The following is a 24,518-nucleotide window of genomic DNA, read 5'->3' as shown; positions in this document are numbered from 1 at the left end:
TCATGCACCAGGGATGGAAGCAGATGCAGAGATCCACAGCCAAACACCATGCCAAGCTCCAGGAATAGAGTCAAAAAGAGAGAAGAGTGATTCTATAAGCAAGGACATCAAGATCATGATGGGGAAACCTACAGAGATGACCAAACCAAACTAGTGGGAACTCGTAACTTTAGACCAACAGCTGTGGAGAAAAGAACCTATTTTCAATAAAAGAAAAAATGGGGAATAAAGGACTTGATAGGGATCAAGATGAAATGTTATTTGATAGTGCCAATTCTATAAACTAACTATTTGGAACCCAGGGCATGGGACACTGAGCAGAGGATATGGAGATATTGTGTTAATGATCTCTGACATAATTCTGGAGATGTGGTGCAAAATGATGAAAATGAGAAAATGGCATATTATTGTGTGTCTGATATTTGTCATCTCTTAGGAAAGTAGGCAGTGGTGACTCTACTATGATATGGAAGACTGTGGCTTTGGAAGGTATGGAAAAGGAAAGCTTATAGGCTTGGTTATGATTGTCAGATATGTTTGTCACACATCAGGCTCAGCTCTGTAACCTGGGTCCTATTTCTTTAACCTTATCTTTCCCTGTCATATTCATGACAGTCACAAAACTTGGTTAACAAATTAGAAAACAGGCTGCCATTTGTTATCTTTATTCCTTCATCCTGTGGCTCTTCTGTTCAATATTTAATGCTTCTTCACTCATAACCTGCATGTTTTGTATGTTCTCCATACATACTTCCCTTACATACTGCAGTAGTTTCTAAACCTACAGCTCTGGGTGTAATGTCTGTCAGGTCACTGCCACCCTGCCTGACAATAGAATCAGCCTGATAGGAAACTCTGTCCTCATCTCCTTCAAGGACAAGTTTTAAGTTCCTTAATGTGAAAGTAGTGGTCTTCACGTATCCACTGCTTGCATCTCTGTATTCAGTGTTCTCCATCATGTATCTATTGTCTGCATCTCTAAATTCAATGACCTTGATCCTTTGCTAGAAATATATTTGTGCATATGCCCTAGATCTTGAGGCCTAGTGTTTTCTATTTATAATAATATAAACTAGACAATATTAGTGTTTAGACTCTGGAGTGAACGGGTATAGATCAAAATGTTTTGCCCCTGTATTTTTGCTAATATATATTAAGTATAAAAACTAAGAGACTTCATTATGACATTTTGTACTTATGCATAATATGCTTTGATTATGACTCTGCTTTTAGCATGACAATTTTCTTATCAATAAAGCTTCAGCTCCTTCATTGGTAAAAAGAGTGACATCTTTTTCACTCTTTTGTAAATTCAGTGAGATCATATGTGCAAGGTACAGATGGTATTGCCTAGACCAGAGAGAAGAACATTTGTGCCCTGACATCTCAGCTACAGATGATTCCTTTTTTCTGTCAAGGCCAGATCATGTTTGCTCCTTTGTGCTCAGGTCGCACTTGAGACATAACATTATCACATGACAATGCCTTTTTAAAATGCATCGTTATTCTCCTTAACTGCAAAAATAAAACTGTAACCATTAGCCATCTTGTAGGGTATATTGCTTACATACAAGAATTCCATAGATATTTCAGGATAAATAGATAGATGAATGCATATTGAAAAATCTCCTGAGGAGAGGACATGGGTTTTAGTCTCTGTTGTAACAGGTAACAAGTAACACTTGAACAAGTGTTGAACAGTGAAAAGACGACTACATTTCTGTTTAAGAAGAAGTTATACTATGTAGTCAGCTTCATGTTTTTGTCTTCTTTGACAAGTGAGATAATCAGGTTCACTAAAGGCCAATGCAAAGTTGGTGATAGTTTCTTAGGAAGAAAGTACAAAATTTGGGATTTGAAATGTAATATCTATATTCAGATATCCTGAGCTTATGAATGGGAACTCTTCTCTGTGCTACTGTATTTTCTATATATGAGTATGAAATTTTACAATAACTGAGACTGCCAGTTAAAAACTAGGTTCCCTTATAAAATCTCCAAAGAAAATGGGAAAACAAGTACAAATGGTATCATTTAGCTTAAAAAAGACCTTCTTAGAATATAATTATTTATCTCCAACTAGCTAAGAAGATAAGAATATCTCTACCTGAGATTTTAATTGACAAATATTTGACATTAGGTATTATTATAAATAAAACTTCATATTCAAGAAATGCAAGTACTTTTTCTTCCAAATTTTAGTTCTCACCAGTAAGTTTAAGCAAAAATATTAATATCAGAAAGAGAAGAATAGAAAAAAACAAAAAAAGGAGAGCAAGCAAGATTCAAAAATTAACTGTACCCAGATTAACCATTGGTAGTCATACTATCAAAATATATTGCTATTTATCAAGTTATCAATGTTTCCACACTGACATACAGAAAGCTAAGTTTTACTATGGTAAACCCTGAGATATGAGAGTTTCCATTAAGAGGACATTTGTTCAGGAGATCTTAACCCTTTCCCCTTCCTGGGGTGATCCATGTGTGTCCCTCTTAGTGTCCTCCTCTTTACCTAGCTTCTCTGGGTTTGTGGATAATAGCCATGTTATCCTTTGCTTTGCTTTGCTTCTAACATTCACTTATGAGTAAGTATATACCGCATTTGTCTTTCTTAGTCTTGGATTACCTCACTCAGGATGATTTTTTTCTAGTTCCATCCATGTGCCTACAAATTTCATGATGACATTGTTTTTGTTTTTATTTTTTACCACTACATAATATTCCATTGTGTAAATGTACCACTTTTTTTAATCCATTCTTTTGTTGAAGGGCATCTAAATTGTTTCCAGGTTCTGGCTATTACAAATAATGTTCTACAAACATGGTTGAGCAAATGTCCTTGTGGTGTAGTTGAGCAACTTTTGGGTATATGCTCAAGAGTGGTATTGCTGAGTCTTGAGGTAGATGGATTCCCAATTTTCTGAGATACCACCATACTGATTTCCAGAGTGGTTATACAAGATTACATTCCCACCAGCAGTGGAGGAGTGTTCCCCTTTCTCCACATCATCTCCAACATAAGCTGTCAACTGAGAGGGGGGAATAGAGGGGATGGGATAGGAGAGTACAGGAGGTGGGAGCATGGGGGAGAGACAGGGAGGGAGAGCATGAAAGAGACATCTTGACAGAGTATACCATGAAGGGGATGGTGAGAAATCTGAAGCTAGGGAAAACCCCAGGAACTCGCAAGATTGTCCTCAGCTAAGACTTATAGCAATGGTGGAGATAGCTCTTGAATTAGCCTTCCATGCACTCAGATTGGAGTCTACCCTAATTGCCATCATAGAACCTACATCCAGTGACAGATGGAAGCAGATGCAGACACCCATGGCCAAGAACATGGCCAAGATCCTGGAGTTCAGTTGAAGGGAGGAAGAAAGGATTATAAGAGCATGGGGGGTCAGAATCATGATGGGAAAAACCTCAGAAATAGCTGACCCAAGCTAATGGGAGCTCATAGACTCTGAACTGACAGCTAGGGAGCCTGTATAGGACCAAATAGGCCCTCTGAATGTGGGTGAAAGTTGTGTGGCTTGATGTGTTTGTATGTTCCTTGGCAATGGGACCAGGCCTTACCCTGGGTACACAAACTGGCTTTTTAGACCCCATTACCTATGATGCAATGCCTTACTCAGCCTTGATACTAGAGCAAGGGGTTAGCTCCAACACTGTATAATGGCCTGTGTTGACTACCTAAGAGGCCTTACTCTCTATGAGGAAGGGATGGGAGTAGGTGGGGGGAGCAGGAAAAGAAGAGGAAGGGGGAATGGGTTGGTATGTAAAAGGAAAGAAAATCTATTTTTTAATAAAAAAAATTTAAAAAGAGAACATTTGTTGGATATATTCAGGAACCCAGGTGAGTTTATCCCATAATTAGCAGATTCTTCCTTGCCCAGTATTTTTATATGTATAATTTATTTTGTAATTTGTTATTTGAGAATTTTGCACATACATATAATGTGTTTTGATCAAATCCATGCTCTACTCCTTCTCCTCCATCTTTCCTCATACCCACAAACATCTTACACTCTCAGTATTGTGTACCTTTTAAGAGCCTTTGGAATTCACTTAGTGCTCTAAATATGGTCATTGTATTGGATGAATTCTTTGTTAGGAATTTGGAATTATTTTTAGAGACAAATATAGTAATATCTAGGAGTATGGCAAAGGTGACAGCTATGTTTCAGTCTCCTTCAGGTTTCAGTAGCAAATCCCTATTTACAGTTGATATCCAGTGCTCTGCATGCTTCAAACCAACATAAACTTAAAAGTATAATAATAGGAAGGATCAGTTCTTGTTGGTATAATATGGATGCTAGGCAATGTTACAGATTTTTTGTCCTTTTGTTATTGTTAATTTTTTCTTAATTTTTGTTAGTTCTTGGGTATTCCATACAATGATTTGATTATATTGTTCTCTTTTCCAACTCCTCCCAGATGCACTTCATTCCCTACCCATTAAGCTTTGTGTCCACTTTAATTTTTTTTAGCACCCATAAAGTTCAATTTGTGCTTGTCATGTATCCTTGGATATTTGACCTTCTACTGGAGTATGGTTGACAGGGGCTACATCTCATATATTTGTTATTTTTTTAACACTGTGTCACCCTGTCTAGCCTGAAACTTACTGCATAGTCCAGGCTGACGCGAACTTGAAGATAACTACAGTTTATGCTCTCAGAGTGCTAAGGGACACACTCTTAAAAGAAACTGACATTCACTATTCAGCAGCCATGAAGTGCTTACAGCTCCTCCATGAGGATGGGACTGTGCTGATCTTCCCTCTGCATGCTGGGATTATAATCTGACTTGAGCTTGCAAGGTTTTGTGCATACTGTCATAATCACTGTGAGTTTGCATGTGCAAATGCTCTGAGGTGTCAGGAAAACACCTCTGCCTCTTAGACTCCTACTACCCCCTCTTCTTCAGTGATCCTTGAGTCTTACAAAGAGAAGTGTCCACTGAGAGCTTACTACTCTGCAATGTCTTATTCTCTGCACCTTGAGCAGTTGTGGGTCTCTCATTTAATCACAATCTGCTGCAAATAAAATCTTCTCTTGGGATTCTTCTTTGGGTCTAATGAGGAGTCATTAGAAATCTTTTTAATACCCTGTACATTTAGTGTGATTGGTTTTCAAATCACTGAAGCTGTTCCATGAAGATTAAAGGTAAAGAATCAAATTACTTCGTTGCCAATAAGTATGATCTTTGTTATGACTCAGAAATCAGCAGAAAATGATTCTTCTTAATGTGAACCTTTTTTAGATTTAAGTGGCCATTCTGTTTCTATCAGTCCAATATTTCTATTTAACGAACTAGTCTAGCATTTTTTTTACCAGTGACAGATAACATGTGACAACTGTCACTTTATTTAAAATTAATGCTCTATCTAAATTGCAACTCGAACTTGCTATTAATTTCTCAACTTCATCTTTCCATTGTGTAAGAGGGATGAGGGTAGAAAAATTGATCATCATTACAGGGTAGACTCAGGTCAGCTTAAAGCAGTTACAAATCTGTTGTGAAAATTCTACTGCCCAGCTTGCAATTGCTGTAGGAACACAGGCCTGAGTTTTCTGAAAGTGGTCAATAGTCAGGCATGTGGCTGCCCCCAGATAGGTCCCGCCCAATTAGGCTGAAAGAAACTCTTGACAAGCTTTCTCTCTCTCCAAATCCATGGAGGGAACCATGCACCCATCTTTCTCTGGGGAAGCCCCGCCCCCTGTGTGCCCTCCGTCCAGTCTAAAACCTTGAAAAGGCTGATTCAGTGAACTGTGAACTGGGCAGATTTGAGTTTCTTAGCTATGTAACAATAGTGAGCTTGTAATTATATGAGTTGATTGATTGATCCTCATGGACTAACTCCTACATGACTTTTAGCTAGAATAAACAAATGGCGTTTCTCAGACATATTAAATCAAGCATTTCTATGTGACATTCGGAAGTCCCAATGCACAAGTCTTCTCATGCCTGCTTGTGTCCCATTTGGTAGAGTAAGGACCAAGATCAAGGAAGATTCAAAAAGTGAGGATAAGATGAAGTCACTTGATAAAATATGCTATAAAGTGTTTTCATACTTTTTTTCAAATTTACTATATGATTTCTTTATTCCAAAACAGTAATTAGATTTTACAAATCTGTGCCTCCTTCCAAGCAAGCACTTTTCAGTACTCAGAGAACCCATCCTTAGGACAACTGTTAAGAGACATATCCTAAGAGTTTTGAGCAATTGCAATAACATGGACAACAAGAACCAATACTGTGAGCTGTTTTTAGAAAGGGTACTTCATTATTTGCTTGGGAGATCATCTTTGCTACACTTCATTCTGGGAGATCCATGCTAGTGATGGAACTCTGCCTTATTTATTTCATTTCTGTTGTGGTATCATTAAAATCCACACCTGTTTGTTCTGGCATGGTGAGCAGTGAACTGTAGCAGTATTTCCCACCTGGGAAGTTGAACTGTCTCTCAGTGGCAGATACTTTTTTTTCAGCATTGATGGAAAATGAGCTGTTTGCCTAATTTGAGTGCTTCCTGTTGGATTTCATGATGCAGGACAAAATAGTAAATATTTGGCTCCCAAATTTATTCTGTGAGTTTCCTAAACCACCTACAGTGAATAAGAAGAGTCAAGTAAAGAATGCTATGAGATATGCAGACATTAAACATTGATTTGCAGATTTGACAACAGAATATACCAAGTAACTTTGTACCAAATAAGTAATCCATGGACAAAGGTCTCATAGTTCATAACTAATAGCTAACATGTCTGAATAAGTTATAATACTATGTGCATTACTCTGCATTGCTAGCAAAGTACGCTTAAGTATGTCTATGTGTTCATGCAACCCCTTCCACATTTTAATGGAGTTTTAGAAAGACAATGAGAGCACCAAATCCTAAACTCTAGACTTCTTGTAGGAGGGAATAGGGGTTGGGGGAGGCTGGAAGGGCGGGAGGAGGGAAGGAGATCTGTGATTGATATGTACAACAATAAAAAAAATTCTTAATAAAATAGTATGCTCTCAAAAAGGAAAGACAATGATACACAATTGTAAAATCTTTCTCTGATGAAGATGCCAATATGTCACATTTCTCAAAGCTGTTTAATGGCTTTCTGCTTAACTTTAGTAAAAGTCAAAGGCCACACATCAACGCTACACATTTCCATTAGTCTTGCTATGGTGTACTACGGTATAGTCACAGGGACTTTCTTTCTAGTACACTGCATCAGGAAGTTTCACTAAAGAATTGGGTTCTAGCATTGCTTCCATTGCATTCTCTCTTCACAGTCTGTCTCAGATACCACATTACATAGCTTCCAAACCTTTTCTAACCCCATCTTTGTTTCTCTTTGTCTTCTTACTCCATCTTTTATGTGGAACACTGATCATTCTGGCCTCATCTCAGCTGAAATTCTTTTCTACTATGGCTTGCTGGATTAATCTTTGCTAGCCCCTCACCTCAAACTTATCTTTTGGAACAACAGTTGTCGATAATGTCCCTATTTTTCCTGTAAATATTTAAATCAAATTTATTGAAGTATAATTTATATTTAATCAAATAAATGTGCTAAGTGGTGTTTCATAAACACACTTATACATCTATCATCAGAATTATGATGATAATATGTCAATCACCAAAAAGAGATATTTTTCTACAAAAGCCCTACCTGTAGTCATGGCAGCCATCTGTCAGTTACCTGATTTCTATTCATCTTTTTTGTTCTAGATTTCTACTTTGGCGAAATAATATAGCATACCTTGTTTGTATTTCAGTTTTTCAAAAGCCATAACATTTTACATCTGTCCATAGTTTCTCCTTACTATTGCTGAGTATATTGTGTTGAATATATTTTCACCATTTTTCCACTTAGTAACTGACTTGGTATTTTGGTTGTTCCTAATTGTTTTTACTATTATGAATAAAACTCTGAATAGATTTAATGTGCCTTTGTGTGGATATGTTTATTTCTTTTAAATAAACACCTACAAGGATGGTTGCTATCTTATATGGGAAAAGTATAATTACCTTGACCAACAAAGAATACTCAAACCAGGTATAGTGGTACATCCCTTTAATCCCAGCCCTAGGGAGGCAGAGGTAAGAGGATCTCCATGAATTCGAGGCCAGCCTGGTTACATAGTGAGTTCCAGGACATCCAGAGCTACATAGTATCAAAAATTGGGGGCTGGGGAGTTCAAGAACTATCTTTTCTTCTCTCTCTACTGGGAGCAATAGGGGGTAAGGACTGTTCTTGAGTACATGTAGACATTGGTCAAGTTTCTGAGGCTAACTTGCCCAAGAGTGGTCTTCCTATGACTGAATCTCTCAAATGTTACTCTCAGACTTGTCCACAGCTAGCCAGCAGCAGCCTATGTATGATAACTCTTGCTGATCTCCCTTCCCTGCCACTGGTGTCTGCTGTGGCTGGTTCTAGAGAATCTCTGCTTAGGTAGCTTGCTATCCTCTCTATTTGCCAGCATAAGGTAAAAGTCAGGACTTCCTTGTGACTTCAGTTATCCTGAAAATTTAAGAGTTGTTCCTTGTTCAGTCTCTTCAGCTGTTTGCTTGTTACTATAGAATGGCAACTTCCAAACAATGTATAAGACCATAAACAATTACTTACACTTTCTTTTATGACTACTTTCACGTTTTCCTTTCTTTTCATTTTTTGGGGGGCAGTGTAACTATGGCTTTCCTGGATCAGGCTTAATATTCATCCTGGGTAGTACTTCAGAAGTCAGTGAAGACGTTGTTGTGAAATCTTAGTCTATGTTTACCCACACAACTGCTGCCACCTTCCTATCCCCCTTGTTTCCAGTTTCTTGCTGAAATCTACATTTTCTCTGGTGCCATCTCTCCAGTCTCCTTTTCATATGAGTGGTGCTTCTGTGCTCCATTCTGATTCTCCAAGACGGCAACAAATCAGCAATTTTCCAGAGGCAGAAATCATGTGCAACTGAGAGACTCAGTTATTCTGTTAATTGTTTCCACTCTGTTGGAGTTTATACAATCTTATCCATTTTTCAGTCTCAGAAAACATTCCAAGTTTTTCTAGTAGAGGGGACCTCAATTCCAGCAACTTTATCATATTTAATGCTTTAGTTTGGATCTTGAATGTGCCTCAAAGACTTATGTGTTGAAGCCATGTTCCCCAGCTGATGGCTGTACTAAGGCATGTAGAACCTATAACGGGTGTGACTTGGGGCCTGATTAGGTGACTAAACCAGTCCTTTGAAGTGGACATTAAAATCCGAGCTCTCCTGTTCTGCCCCTTGTTTCCTAGCGTCCATGATGTGAGCAGTTTCATTTTCATGATGTGCTGATTCCCACAGGCCCCAAATCAATGCGGTCAAATCACTGAGGACTGAAGCCTCCATAACTGTGAAGAAAAACAAGATTTTCTCATTTCTAAGTTAGCTTGACGAAATGATTTCTTTCCACACATAAAGGCAACTAGATTAGTTTGTTTTAATTTCCTCTTGTAAAAACCAAGCACTACACATTGGGTCCTTACTAAGAAGAATGCAGCTGGGTACCTTTTACAGCTTTAGAGGGTGTAACATCAAATGTCAGGATGCATACTCCTGGTTAGAATGCATCACTATTTGGGAAAGGGCAGGAAACGGTCACAGAGAACAGATCTAGTAACTAGGAAATCTCTTCTTATGAACAGAACACCTAATCACCACATCTAATTGTAACACTTTCTGAAGGCTTCATCTCAAAATGGCATCAATATATGACTTTGGGGATTAACTGTCTGTATGAGTTGTAATTTCTGTTTCACTTGCCATCTGTCATTGTCTTATACAATTGACTGAATGCTGTGCTGTGTAAAAAGTCTGTTCAACTTCTCATTGATACATTCTAAGTTTCTAGCACAGTGTGCCACATATATACAGTCTTTTGTTACATGAATGTCCTGGTATAGCAGTACAATGTACCACCCAGTGTACCTAAAATTATTTCCATTGCCTAAAAGATACAAGCTTTAAATACAAAGTTTTAATTTAAAAAAGTTTTAATTGTTCAATTCAAGTCTGTCAGACAAAAATGCTTTTGTTATTTTAAGAACTAAGCATTGGATCATACACCAAAATCGTAGCTACAATTTTTCATCTCAAAATAGCATGTACCACTTTATTTTTCCTACCATGTTTTCATTGGATATTTTATGACAAGATCTAAAATTAAGATGAATGGGGGTTAATCAAAAGATTATGGATGTTGCAACTGTAATACTATATTACCCACCTGAAAATGGTACATAAATAAGCATACCTGGGAGAAAAAAGCCATCATTATACCCAGAGACATAAGAAGTTACTTCTCCTTCCAAGACTTTCACAGACACTGTAGGATTTATATATAGGTTTTTTGTATGCATCTGTGCTACATAATTGAAGCCACTACTACAGGTTCTTAGAACAATAAGGAGATAATTATTATGGGGCAAATGAATGATATATTAAGAAACAAAATTTATTCTATCTCTGAGAAATAGAATCATATTAGTTACAAAACTTACATTGGACTTGTAAGAGAGTTTAAATATAAATTTTTACATGTATAAGTATCATATATTCATTATATCTCTATAATATATATTCTATTCTATATATACATGAATATTCTCTCTATATATACAAAATCTAATTATCACCAATATCCTGAGTTTGTTAGGAAATTCTGCTTGGCAGATGAGGGTATTCCACAACTGGTACAATTTGTAAATAGACAAGAAAAAATTGAGTTTAGGTATATTAATGCCCAAATTTCCAGGTTTCTTGAGTTAAAGCTATCAAAACCATAAAAGATGTGTGCTCCTAAAAATAATCCTCAATTATTTTCTGCAATTCTTAAATACATATTGAGTTTCTTGACCTAACAGTGATCAAAAGGCAGCCATTTTCTATTAGACAACAAGGAGAGTAATCTAATCCTTTGAATTTCACTCCCTAGTACTTTACAAGTATCTGTCACAAATTCTATGTGAAAGTGTTGTGACCAGATTTCCCAAACCATAGGAATTTTAAAAATATTTGGAGTAAAATGTTGATGTTTCTCAAAAAAGCACTTTACAAGCTTAGGATAATTATATATTCAATTTGATTACAAATGATTCAGCATACATTTCCTGGGGTCATAGTTGCCAGGTTTAAACAATATCATCCATCACACTTCCCTATGTAAAAATCAGACAGCGTCTTGAGAATTGTCCCAGGGCCAGCAAGATAGTTCCTGAGGATAAAGGCACTTGCTGCCAAACTGGGCAACTTGAGTTTGATTCCTTTTACACACAAGGCTCAGGATGAGGACTGAGTTCTGCAACTCCTGCAAGTTATCCTCTGACCACACAAACACACACACACACACACACAAATCGTAAATTAAAAAATATATTTTGCCAGGAAATGGTGGTGCCTAGCTTTAATCCCAGCACTGGGGAGGCAAAAACAGGCAGATCTCTGTGAATTCGAGGCCAGCCTGGTCTACAGAGTGAGTTCCAGGACAGGCCGGAAAGCTACCCAGAGAAACCCTGCCTCAAAAAGCAAAACAAAACAAAACAAAAACCAAAAAAGATTAATTCCCCAAATAAAGATTTACTTGCCTGAGTGTTAATAATACAATCATCTCTCCTCCTTTGCCAGAAAGCAGCTGTTACCAGGTATTGGTTTGTCAAATTTAAAAAAAAAAAAAATAGTTGCTATAGTTCTTTTTGGCAAGATAACCAAATTTCTAAATTTAGTTTTAAAAATGGTGATTAACTTCCCTAAAGATAATAGTTTGACACACTAACTTATTTCCATAGGAGCTGAACTAAGAATGAACAAAACAGCCTTTCTTTCCATAATTGCTTTGTAATTACTTTGTAAATTTTAGGCATTTACATTTCATCAGCTACAAAAGTAATTGCACAATCCTGCATGTCCTTTAAATTCTGCTTGTTTTGTTATAATTTAATCACAAAGCCATATCTCAAAAAGATAGACAGACCAAAAAAAGAACAGTCCAATGCTATTTTCCAGATTTATGAATCATTTTCTCTGTCAAAATTTGGTATGAAATTTCAAGCAATTTTCTTTCCCATCAATTAATCTGTAGGGCTAGCCCATAATAGAAAGATTAGAAAAATGTTGTGTTTCTGAATTTTTGGAAAGATACTATAATGGTACTGTCCAGACAGATTTATTTTAGTACATGCTGGTTTGGTTTCATATGAAAACTGTTGTTGCATTGGCCAGTTATCTGTGTCTCCAGGCAAAGCCAGATTTATGGGCACACCACCTGTGCAGTCTCATGGTGCTCTATGTTTGCCTTTATGCTCTACTGTTGCCAACACAAAACTTTTAATAATTTTGAGCAAGGAATGTGAAGTTTCATCTTGCATGGAGCCTCAAATTTGTGTAGTCAATGTCATCTCACACATATCCACACATTAATTTTTTATTTTAAAAATTTTGCATGCTATTTTGCTTGTAGAATTATTTTAAGTATTATTTAGACTTGATTTTTATAAATCAGATATATTGCCCTAAAAACTATATTGTAGATTAAGAACGGATATTTCACACAGCTTGCTAACCCTACAAGGATGGAATGGGAGAAGGAAAAAGGGCAGACAGGCAGGCTGGTTAGTTGACTTTATTTTGGCATCTCACTTATAAATAAATGAATTGAATCTAAACTCAGTCAATGATATAAATGGACACATTGGGAGTTTACACATGGCTTTAGTGGTGAGTATTGTCCTGTGATAGTCTTGGTTTTATTTCATGCTATCTGGTAAAGCAATTTCTCATATTAAGCACTTTCCTTCTATACTCATTTAGTGAACTTAAAAGCTCCATATATTTTTAGTGAAAATTCTATGTCCTTGGATGGTAGTGAAGAAAATAAACACCACCTTTTATTTCCGTACCAGAGTCAATCAGACTTGTGTATTGTCACTGTAAGTGCTGAGACTGATGTATTGCCCAGGCAAGTTTCAGTACAGCTCTTTTGTCATCACTCTTTTTAGTAATTTTTGTGTATTCGAAATGTTACCACATTTCTTTTCTTTGTAAATTTGCACAAAAATGTGATGACTATCAATAGGGTTGTATATTCACAAATTCTAGAATAAAACATGCAAAAAACGTGTTTAATAAGACATGCATGGTGAAAGCATCATACCACAGAAGCAAGACAGTATTTCTGTAAGCTGACTAGTAGCCACTTACCTTCTGTATTGCCAACTAGGTCAATTGTGTGCCTCTAATACCATACTGGCATGAAAGTAATGAAAGAAAGCTAAAATTTGGTGTTTTGTAAAAACTTAAGATATGGATTTGCATGATGATATGTTTTGCCAAAAAATATGTAGTTTTTATGCTATATATTAAGGCTAGCTTCTGATGTTTAAAATTTCGCCAAAGATTACATACAGTGGACCTTCATTCCTATTTTGTTTTACCTTCCCCAATGATGTCTTTCCACTTTTTTATTTCAACATTATAGTAAAATAGATGTGCATGTGTGTGTGTGTGTGTGTGTGTGTGTGTGTGTGTGTGTGTTAGTGTTTGTGTATTGAGTTGTGTGCAGCTACAAAACAACAGTTAAGAACCAGGATAAGAGCAATTAAAGTTGCCCCTGAGTTTGATCCTGGTTTTTCTCTCTGGGAGATCAGCCATAAACTCTAAGACTGCCCATATAGAGGCACAGTGAATTGCCATGGAAAGTCAGAATAGGAAACAAGTAAAATGTATGCCAGCAAACAAATAAAAGCCAACCCTCCTCTGCGTAAGAGAAATTTCATCATGCTTGATTGCTTTCAAAATGGGGCAGTAGGTTACACACACACACACACACACACACACACATTGAGTTTTAATTGAAATTAAAATATCAGCTTTCTGAGTTTTCAAATTTTAATTTTATAGGAATATCACTACTGTCTCTTCTAGGACCCAATTTGAAGCATTGGTAACATATGTGTGACAGAGAAACAAAAATCAAATCAGATAGTACATTTTTCTTGGAAAATATTTTAAAAGTCTTTAAATATCTAAGCAAAATTTTCTATATTAACAGAAAGTAAATCTCAAAAGTGAAAGAAAGAGGAAATGTTACATAGTTGCAATCTCAGTACTTGGAGGAGACTGAAGGATTGTGGGCACAAGGCTGACATGGGTCACACAACAAAAATCTTTAAAAGAAAGAAAAAAGATAGACAATGCTTACTTTAGCCATACAAACAAGTGAAAGCATTGTTTTTTCCCAGAAGACACATGTAAAATACATTAATAAAAGCATTTTATGGAGAAAGAAGAGTACAAATGAGAGCATGGACCAAAACAAAGCATTGAAGAGCCAGCCCCACAGTGGGAACCATATGGGTTTAAGGAATAAAGCTGGAATTAAAGGCATGATAAATGAAACTTTAATTTTTACAGCAGACACCTGCTGTGGGATGTCCTTCTGCATGCTGTGAATATGTGTGGCTTCCGTTGGATAATAAATAAAGCTGTTTTGGCCTATGGCAAGAAAGCTTACAGCCAGGTGGGAAATCCAAGTGGAGATACAGGGTGTAGAAGGGTGTAGTCAAGAGAGACATCAGCTGTCATGCAAGGAGCAACAGGTTTCCAGCTGACAGGTAATGCCATGGCCACATGGCAACATATAGATGAATAAGAATGGGTTAATTTAAGATGAAAAAGCTAGCTAGCAGGTAGCTGGAACAATACACTTTTAATTAATTTAAGCCTCTGAGTAATTATGTTGTAAGTGGCTGTGGGACCACAGGTGGGAGAAATTCTGGGAAACAAAGGGAAAGGCAGGGCTGGATAAACTTCCAGCTACAGACACCAGTTTCTGGCATGCTTTTTTGGAAGCAAAGTGTAATCATCACATGTATAATCCTTTTTACATGTATTTATGTTGTAACCCACCCAGGGACACAATTTCTCATTTTCTTGAGTTTGAGATTTCCTTCTCTATGGAATTCTGTGTCTTTCCTGCTCTGGCTTTGTTGATGTAGGTTTAATAGTCACTTATTTCCAAAAATGGCTATCAGGAAGAAGAGTCTAGTCACATTTTGTTTGTGAAACTCAGGCACTTTTTCTCCCCAACTCTTAAAGAGCACAGGCGCATTCTGCTCACTCTTATGAACTATGCCAGTGATGTGGCCCACAGATTACTAGCCTTTAAGAGTCTCCAGTCTTGCTGGGAATTGGCAGTGAACTCTTCCATTAGAATGTTTCTTTTTCTGCCCATCCAATTTATGATTTGTACTTTTCCACCAATATTTTCGATGATAATAGCCCTTTAATCTATATGGTTCAAGCTTTTGCAAACACCACCTTTAGAAATTGATGCTTGGCTCCAGCTGTCATATTTCCTGCTCTCCTGGTTCTTCCTGCCCTGCCCTTTCCTACTTGGTCATTTTCACTGTCAAAGATTTCCTGAAAGACAGGAGAAAAGCTCCATTCTCCTCGCACCTGAGTTTGTCCACACACTATTATGTGTGATCCACCATAATTGCATGATGATCATGACTTTTCAAATCAAAAAATACCAGACAATCCTGGTGTGTGGCAGCTCATTTTACCCACGAAAAGATCTTCTTAGAAATTCTGAAGAACTGGGAGTTAATGCAGAATCTAAGCAACTGCAGAAGTAAATCCTAAAAGTTGAACACCTGATCACTGCAGCTAGTAGGTTGTACAGCATTTTTCACACATTTCAATATCCTGGTAACAAAATTGGACATACCACCGGAAATATGGGAATTGAGGTAAAATTTTAAGTATTTTTCAAATATTATACTCCCAAATTATACAAATAAAGACTAAACATCTCACTCTTTATTTAGATAAACTAGCATTATCACATTTAAAATTTTTGTTGCACAAAATTTTTAAAATATAACTTCTAAATTAACATTCTGTGAAGGATGATGCTAGAAAAAATTTCACAATAAAGCTATGACGTTTTATCACTATATAAAAATAATGACAAGAAAAGCTATTTTAGACCCTCAGAGACTAAGCAATTTCATGATTAGAAAGAGGACTTCTTATAAAGTAGAGAATAGAGATTTTATTAATAAAGAGTTCATTTTTAATCATAACATGGTTATTTAAAGGGGGATGCAAAATATTTTTTGTTTTGTTTTGGTTTTTTTCAGATAGGGTTTCTCTGTGTAGTTTTGGTGTCTATCCTGGATCTCGCTCTGTAGACTAGGCTGGCTTCAAACTCACAGAGATCTACCTAGCTCTGCCTCCCATGCTGGAATTAAAGGTGTGTGTCCCTGCCACCAGGCAAGAATGCAAAATCCTTAACATTTCTCCCACTAGTAAATGGACTCAATTTCCCTGTGTTTGAATTTCACTGACCTGTGACTGTTTGTCAGACTATAGTCAATGTGATGGGTTAAAAGACAGTCAACATCTTTTGGGATCCAAAAGAACTGAGTGGTCATATCAGAAGTCCAGCTCTCAAGTCCCCACAAGGGAGTCTACATAGCAGGAATAAACAGAGATAAAGAAAGCTAAGTATGGAAATGGTAGATCAATGAAGTCACTTGGAACTTGTCATACCAGCATGCTTCCAAGTTGGTGTTATGTAGGACAAAACAATGTTTCTTAGTCAAGATTTTCATGCATTCCTGATCTTAGGAGTGAACCCCTCCTTATTACTATTATTTATTAATTATATACTTTTGTGAATTAAATCAAAAACTAAAATGGCCAAACAAGTACATAATAAAATAAGGGAAAAGGAAATGGCAAGGAAAATGTCAAATTATGAAATAATAAATACTACAAATGGTTCAAGATTAATTCACTATATTTGCTCTACACCATTCACATGTTCTCTCCAAAATAATGTTATTGTGTAGCATCATCCAAATAGATTATTCCTAACATGGTCATTGAATGAGAATACTGTCTATGAGACATTTGGTACTCTCCTCAGGAGTAAATTTGATGTACTATTTACTCATCAACAAGGCCCAGGTGTATAAAATTGCATGTCAATCTATAGAAGTTTGATTAATTGAAAACTACATTTCTTTGATAGAAAGAGAAGTGTGTTCTCTTCAATAGAAACAATAACTCAAATTGTTATGACTGGACCACAGAACTTGAACCAGTTTTACAACTATTCTAGTATCATAATTCTGCATTTTTTGAATAAATGTATGAACTTCTTCATTTAGAAGCAGCTTTACCAGTTTAATATTGAGCTAAATAAATCTTTTTGGAGAATAAAACTATTAGATTTTGCCGGGCAGTGGTGGCACATGCCTGTAATCCCAGCACTCGGGAGGCAGAGGCAAGTGGATCTCTGTGAGTTCGAGGCCAGCCTGGTCTACAGAGCTTGTCCAGGACAGGCTCCAAAGCTACAGAGAAACCCTGTCTCGAAAAAGCAAAAAAAAAAAAAAAAATCCAAAAAAAAAAAATGATTAGATTTTAAATATTGACTTTCTCCTCAGCCTCCTAAACACTATCCCACACTCCATTTCCAAAGCACTATGCATGAAGAGATGTTCTTTATATGTACAATTTTATAAAATAGAAAGAGGCCTTTTGTTTTATTTCATATATTGAAAGTAAAGGAAACTTTACAAAATCTAAAGCTCTCTGGCCCAACATTTCAAAGATATTCTATTAATATCAGCACATCCATATAAACAAAATTATGTAAATATTTATTAGTAATATGTATTTAATGAAATTTTTTTCAATTTTGTCTACATCAACAAGCAACCTTCAGTTTTAATGTATTTATACATTGCTATTCCTACAAATAGGTAATATATTAAGACCTTCTTTCTAGATTATATAGGTCCTATCCAAAACTCTGTTTGTAAATTGTAAAATCTTTCTGATGCATTCATAGATGATATATCAATTTTGCTCTGAGAATATATTTTATAAGTTGAAATTCCAAAAAATATTTTGATTTTGGTATTTTTAATGTTATTATGTATTATTAGTGTACTTTAATATTTTCTAAAATGGAACCAAGCAAAATCTAATTTATTTAATTAATTCACTTATTTTTTTCTTTAAATTTTTAATTTTTTTTTAAATTTTGTTTTTTTGAGACAGGGATTCTCTGTGTAGCTTTGGAGCCTGTCCTGGATTATCTCTGTAGACCAGGCTGGTCTCGAACTCACAGAGATCCGCCTGCCTCTGCCTCCTAAGTGCTGAGATTAAAGGCATGTGCCACCACTGACTGGCTCACTTATTATTTTTTTAACTTGAGAGGATAGATATTTTCCTTTATGAGCCCAGGCTAAGATGAGAATCCTAATGCATCGCCGACTGGCCTGATATTCTTGGCCTTCTTCCTGTCTCAGCTTTCTGAGTGTTAGGACTACAGACATGAAGTACCTGACTAGCTAATTAAATGTTGTTAATAATGTGCTTCCTTATTTCAATATTTATATATTGCATTACTTTTATGTTCCTGCTTCAACAGAATTAAAAATAATTTAATGCCACTGATATTAGTAGAAACCTTCTTTGTTCTTACAAATACAAATTTTAAAGATCCTACTGAGTTAAACTTTGTTACTCACATCCTGTCTTACTTATAGGTACTTAATCTCACAAAGCACCTGGTACAATTAGGCTAATATTAATATTAGGAACCTATGCATGTTGTTACCTCTGTAGCTAAAAATTAAAAACACCTATATTAGGTGGTTATAAATAAATGGATTAATGAAGGTGGCCTTTGACTGTGAGCTGTTATTAAGAATGTTAGGAAACAATATCTAAAGCTGTGGGCTTGCTATTGACACCTGTTAGGGGAGCGTTCATATGAAATTTTAAAATATTTCCTAAAATTCAAGAATTTGAAAATATTATTAATCTTTGTTATGTAGCTGAGTCCAGTTTTGCCATGAAGGAAAGTTTGTATTAATACAAATATTCATGTATTCTTCTTCTAATTCACAAAGTAGAAGGGGCATCCCCAACTTCAATATTTTATAGCTGGCAAGAGTGTATCAACTTTAGGGCCAAGTTTAGGGTGGTACATTTTAGTTTCTTGTTACATTTGTAGCTGTGTTATTGAAGCTGGGTCAGCTTTGCAGTGTACTTAAAGCAAGCCCCTGGCCACATAATAAGATATGAGATTCAAAATATCTTATTGTTTAAAAAGCTTGTACCTTGGAGAAGCAGAAGTAATTTATTATATGCATCTGGAAATTAACAAGCTCTCAAAAATCAACTATAGGCTGTGTTAATGATTTATTTATGTAGTTTTGCTAATTCTGTAAATAGAGTTTCACTACCAAATATGTATATTCAAAATGCCAGATCAGATCAAGTCAGAATAGTGATTCTGAATGTCAAATTACATGGTCCTACTAATGAAGGCCACCTTAATTAATCCATTTATTTATAACCACCTAATAAAAGTGTTTTTAATTTTTAGCTACAGAGGTAACAGCAACAAATTAAATGGTGACTGCAGGCAGATATGACTACAAACACATAGGACATTCTGTCCTAATCAGCATGTTTTGAAAGAAAGATGAACACATAGCACACAATAGAGTCCCATATTATGTGCAACATCGAATGTCAATAAGGTGAACTGGGAAAACAGGTTGGTGTGTCATCATGCTCCCCATTCCTTATGGAACAACAAGCTGGCAGGCTTTTCCTGTGATCCTGGTGTTTTAAATCCAAATAACCATTTGCCACCATCTAATTATTCAGTTTCAACTTTCTCCCAGTTTACCTTTATTCCCACGACTCCACAGCACATCTGACTATAACTACCTGGTTCAAGTCTTTGCAAACTTCCCACAGGGATGGCCCCTCATGTTCCTACCCTCTGTGTGCAAACTGACAGGTTTGTCTCTCACTACAGCCACTATTAGTTTTCAGTTCTCATTATTATACCTTTAATTCTATCTTACCGATTTATTTCTAGTTCTTTATAATTTCTCTTCCCAGTTACAAACCATTATCTCTCCTTTGTTATGATTTTTCTCCCCTAATCATCTTCTATTATCTCTTATTTTAGTACTTGGCTTTCCCTCTTTGATGTCTTTTGGTTTGAACTTCAAGTAATTTGACCCTTTTTGTTAATTCTTTGACTTATCACAGACCCATTATCTATTTTTTCCATCTTTCATCTTTTTTCCTATATATTGAAATTCATACAATGGTATGGTTTAACTGCAGCCTGCAGGGTGATGAGCTGTGGAGAGCTGTCAGAAGGTGAACAAACAGGCTTTTATGATAAAAGGTTGGAAGAGAGCATACATGAGGTTAAAAAACACACACACAAAAAAAATCTGCCATTAAAGGATTTAGGTAGTTCAATGATCATGACATGCTTCCAAAAAAGAGAGAAATGCACTGAGCAGGTAATGACATCATGACAAGAGGAAAGCACTATTTATCTCATCAAAGCTCAGTGAGCTTCAATGCTAAATCACACAAAGCATGTGTTTTAAAGCAGTTTGTGGATGATTAGATCAGAAAACCAATATTTGAAGTCTGAATGCATACAGCAAGGCACTGTGAGGTAGAAACAGAATCTGATGGAGCATAGGATGGGGGAATAGGATTTACTGCCTGCTTAACACTCTCATTTTAAGTGTTTTTTCCTTCTCCTGTGGAATGGACTGCACAGAACTGAGTGTAATAGATACAGCTCCTAGAGGCCACAAATGTATGGCAAGGTCTGAATAAAAGAATGAAAACTTTCTACTTATGCCATTCATCTCAAAATCTAATGGTCCTTACTATTGTATATCTGCCCTAATGTTTGTATATTTAAAAAAAAGGCACCTACACTTAGGCATTTAATAAGATATTCTAAGATACACAATAACAAATCCTTTTGCATTCAAAAACAAAAGACATCTCTTAGCAAGAATTTAACATGTACTCCTTTTGGCTAACAATTATATTCCTGTTGGCTATCATATATACATATATATTATTGAAAATATCTTCTTCTCTCACACAATAATCCTGACCACATGACCACAGTTTTCCCTCCACTTCTCCTAGCTCCCTCCATCACCATATCTTCCCTCCCCAAGATCCATTCCCTAGTTTGTTTCCCTTAAGAAAAGTGCAGGCTTCTGAAAGACAACCAAATGCAACAAAAGGGGGTAAAGAGTCCCAAGAACAAGTAAAAGAGTCAGAGACACACCCGATCCCACTGTGAGGAGTTCCACACAAACATCAGGCTAACAGCGGTAACATATATGCAGAAGTCCTTGTGCAGACCTCAGCAGGTCCCGTGTTTGAAGCTTAAGTCTCTGTAAACCCTGTTAGCTGTGCCCTGCTTAGCTGATGTCTATGAACCCTGCTCTCCTGGTGTCCTTCATCGTCTCTGACTCCTACAGTCTCTCCTCCTCCTGTTCTGGGGAATTTCCCCTGCGCACCCCTCCAGCTTGGAGGGGCAGGACCCTATGAAGAACTTCTAATTTAGTCTCTCTCTCTGTCTCTGTCTCTCTCTGTCTCTCTCTGTCTCTCTCTGTCTCTCTCTGTCTCTCTCTCTCTCTGTCTCTCTCTCTCTCTGTCTTTCTCTCTGTGTCTCTCTCTCTCTCTGTCTCTCTCTCTCTCTCTGTCTCTCTCTCCATAATGTCTGGTTGTGAATCTCTACATCTGTTGCCATCTACTGCCAGAGAAAACCTCTCTGACAACACCCTGACAAGGCGCCAATCTATGAGTGTAGCAGACTATCATTAGGAGGCATTTCATTCTGTTTTTGTTGCTATTGATGTTTGGTTGGTAGAGGTTTTATTTGTTTGTTTGTTTTTGCCAGTAGGGCCTCCCTTTCCACTCTAGCATTGTCTTCTTTTCTTTCTTGCTTTGTTTTATCATACCATTTCAAAATGGGGTAAGAAAACGTCCAAAAGTGGTTTTAATTTGCTTTTCCCTGATGGCTAATGATGCTGAACACACTTTAAAATTTTCTCATAAATTTGTATTTCATTGCTTGAGAACTCTCTGTTTAGTTCCAGATCCCATTTCTCAATTGGGCTGTATGTGTATGTGTTCTTAATGTTCAGGGTTTTTGTTGTTGTTTGTTTTTTGTTTTTGTTTTTTTTTTAGTTATTTGTGTATTCTAAATAGTAACCCTCTGTCTGATTAAAGTAGGTGAAGGTATTTTTCCTATTCTATAGTCTGCCTCTTTATTCAAATGAAGGTATATTTCTCTGTACAGAAGCTTTTTAGCTTCATGTGGTTTCATTTATTAAATGATGATTTTATGGTCTGGGCTACCAGGGTCCTGCTCAGAAAGTCATTTTCTGTGACTTTAAGTTGAAGCATATTACATAATTCTCTTCTATCAAATTCAAGATAGCATAGCTCATGTTGAGGTCCTTGCTCTATTTAAATTTGCACCTCATAAAGGGTAATGTGTAAAGATACAGTTTCATTTTTCTACATGCTATCACTTACCCAGTTTGAGCAGCATCATTTTTGAAGATTCTGTCTTTACTCCAATGTGTATTGTTTGCCTCTTTGTGAAAAGTCAAGGGCTGTAGGAGTGTAGGTTTACAAATGGATCTTAAATTCTATTCCATCATTTAATGCAGGGAGGGATTTCTAACAGGAAAACCTTTTAAAATGTCATAAAAAAAAACCCTTAGAGATGCAGAAGACTCCTAAAACGCGCGTGCACCTGTGCGCGTGCGCGCGCGCGCGCGCGTACACACACACACACACACACACACACACACACACACCACAATTTAAATTACACTACTATGGGTGACAATGTACCTATAAGTCACCACAAGCTAATAAATTAAAAACAAAACAAAACAAACAAGCAAACAAACAAAAAAACAGTGCCAGAAATGGGTCACCTCTTTTGGTATTTTTAGCCAGTAAGATCCCATGCATCTTCATATTATAGGTGGTTGCAAATGCTCTTAGCTACTGTCTCAAACTTGATGGTAGGATTCTATTGTTGAATATATCACATACTTGAATCAGAATACGTAGAAATGAAGGTTCAATCCTGCTGGCTATCTTTCACAGTAGTATGAGCACTACCTGAGGACAAATATAATCATCAGTCTTATATATAAAACCTCTGAGGTACAATAATGATTAACCTGGCAAGACACACCTACCACTGCAATTGTGGCAGGAATATTATAGGGATAACCAGTCACTTTTTCATTGAATTTAAGACTCCATTCATGAAATGAAATCCATATCTGGGACCATTATCAGGGCAAAGAACTTGTGGCTGGACAGGTCCCGGGGAAGAACTTTTCACTATTATCTTGCTAAATCAACATACTATTGAAGTAACATCCAAATAATTGTATTTTCACCTGTGGACAAGTACATCTCTCAACCCTCATCAGAAAAAGCTTCTGTTTGTATTAGATGGGGATCAACACAGAGAACCACAGCTTGTTCTGGTGCAGAAATGAAGAGGTAAGAGAATGCTCATATGCTTTAGTGGGACATCTGTCCAACATGTACAACATCCCTTCTTCCCAAAGCTCAGTGATCATTGCGAAAGAGGTAAGAGTAAGACTGAGAGCCAGAGATGGTGGGTGACGATAAGGAAACTTCCATGGACACAGCAAGTCAGATGCCCCTATGGACTCACCATGTTTACAAAAGCATACACAAACGCTGGGCACACTCAAGTCAGACCAAATCCCAAAAGTGGAAACAGAAGGTGAGTATTAAGACCCACCACCTAGCTGAGGAGCTATTAGAAACTGATAACTACTAGGAGAGGAAGAGTTAATTATCTTTAACTGTGTGGTTCCTTGTAGGTCAACCACACTCCAGTAGAAGGCCAGACACCCAAGAATATAAGGTCAACATTAGTTGTACTTGACGGTTTTTTTTTTTTTTAAAGAAGCAGAGTGTCAGAGTGTTGGATGTGTAGGGATTGAGAGAATTGGTGAATAAGGAGGGAGAATATGATCAAAACACATTTTATGAAATACTCAACTAATAATTTATAAGTGGACAGAATGAGTGAGCTCTGAAGAACTAATGTACATCATGGTAACTATATTCAATTAAAAATTGCACATTTGAAAATTTCCAATATAATAGTGGTTCTCACTACAAGGATTGTGTAACTATGTGTGGTGGTGTTGTGTAGAGAGCTGCGTGTAGCCGCACCTTAAAGATGGCGCTGGCTTCTACCCTCTGCCTTCCCGATGGCAAACACTCTTTATGGTAAACAGCTCCTTATTTGGCTATGGCTGGATTCGTGTGCTGCTGGCATATGCGTGAACCTGTGGACAGTGCCCACGTGTCTACCTGGGGTTGGTAGCCCAGCCCTACTTAGGTGCTGGGAGAGGCTTGCCCCGGGGGAGAGACAATGCAACTAAACAAGGTCCTGATTAAACTGTATTAAGAAGAATCCCGGTGTTGCGTCATCCTTGCTGGTCGAGGCGGGTGCGACAAGTGGTGGCCCGTATGGGGAAAACGGAGAAACGAACGAACGTACGGGGAAAATTACCACGTCTCTCCGTGGGATTCAGAACTTTTTA

The sequence above is a fragment of the Onychomys torridus genome, chromosome 4 (genome assembly GCF_903995425.1).
Source record: "Onychomys torridus chromosome 4, mOncTor1.1, whole genome shotgun sequence".
NCBI lineage: Eukaryota > Metazoa > Chordata > Mammalia > Rodentia > Cricetidae > Onychomys > Onychomys torridus.
Note: the sequence above shows the minus strand (reverse complement) of the source record.